The following is a 1165-nucleotide window of genomic DNA, read 5'->3' as shown; positions in this document are numbered from 1 at the left end:
GGGGGAGGGATGATCAGTAGGTTACAGAAAACAGCAGGGCAGGGGATAGTGCGGGGGTAGAGGGTAGCAAGAGATTGAGGTAGAAAGGGCTGAAGGCATCAGAGTTTGTGAAGTAAGTCAGTTGTTGTCAAAAAGTCAATGAGAGAGTCCGGATGAAAGGTGGGTCCATCAGCAAGAAGGGAAGGTAAAGAGAGAGCAGCGGAGCGAAGACGACGACGGAGGTAAATTCTGCGTGCTCATTGATAAAGTGGGCAGTCCAACAGAATGTGACTGACTGATAATGGAGCCTGGCAATTCTCTCAGAGAGGAGCAGGTCGCCTCTCCATGAGATATCCATGAGTAAGACGAGTATGGCCAATGCGAAGACGGGAGAGAGTAGTCTCCCAACCTCGACACTGGTGACAAGAAGCCGGCCAGTAACCTATACTCGGTTTAATAGATTGAAGTTTGTTACCGAGCATAGTAGACCAACGTTGTTGCCAATGGGTGTGAAGGTGGGTAGCTATTGCAGCAAAATAGTCTGTAAATGGAATACCTTTGAAACTGGTAGGTCATGTACTGCTGACCGTGCAGCAGTGTCTGCCTGTTCATTGCCCTGTATGTCAACATGACCAGGGACCCAACAAAAAACAATATCTTTATGCTTGGTAAAGATGCGGCGTAGCCAAAGTTGGATACGGAGGACTAAGGGGTGAGGTGTATCAAATTTCTGTATAGCCTGTAAAGCACTATGGGAGTCTGAGACAACCACAAATAATGACACAGGCATAGATGCAATACGGATAAGTGGTGCAAGAATGGCATACAATTCAGCAGTAAAAGTACTAGCCAAAGATAGTAAATGCCCTCGTACGATGCTGTCCGGAAACACTGCTGCGAATCCTACGCTGTCAGAAGACTTAGAGCCATCCGTGTACACTGCAATGGCATGAGAATGAGAGTGGAAGTGGTCAAGAAAAAGAGAGCGGGAAGCGACTATACACAGTTGGGCTTTCGAGCAAGGCAGAGAGAAAGAACAGACTCGAACAGCTGGAACTTCCCAGGGGGGTAGGGAAAAGTGAGATGCTACATAAACATAGAAAGGTGGTAAATGAGAAGACGAGCGAATGAAGGCGAAGAGAGAAGGGACGGAGTAAACGGGCGGCGAACAAATAATGTCTACTAA

This window comes from Cherax quadricarinatus, chromosome 17, assembly GCF_038502225.1.
Source record: "Cherax quadricarinatus isolate ZL_2023a chromosome 17, ASM3850222v1, whole genome shotgun sequence".
NCBI classification, from domain to species: domain Eukaryota; kingdom Metazoa; phylum Arthropoda; class Malacostraca; order Decapoda; family Parastacidae; genus Cherax; species Cherax quadricarinatus.
This window is presented reverse-complemented; position numbering follows the sequence as displayed.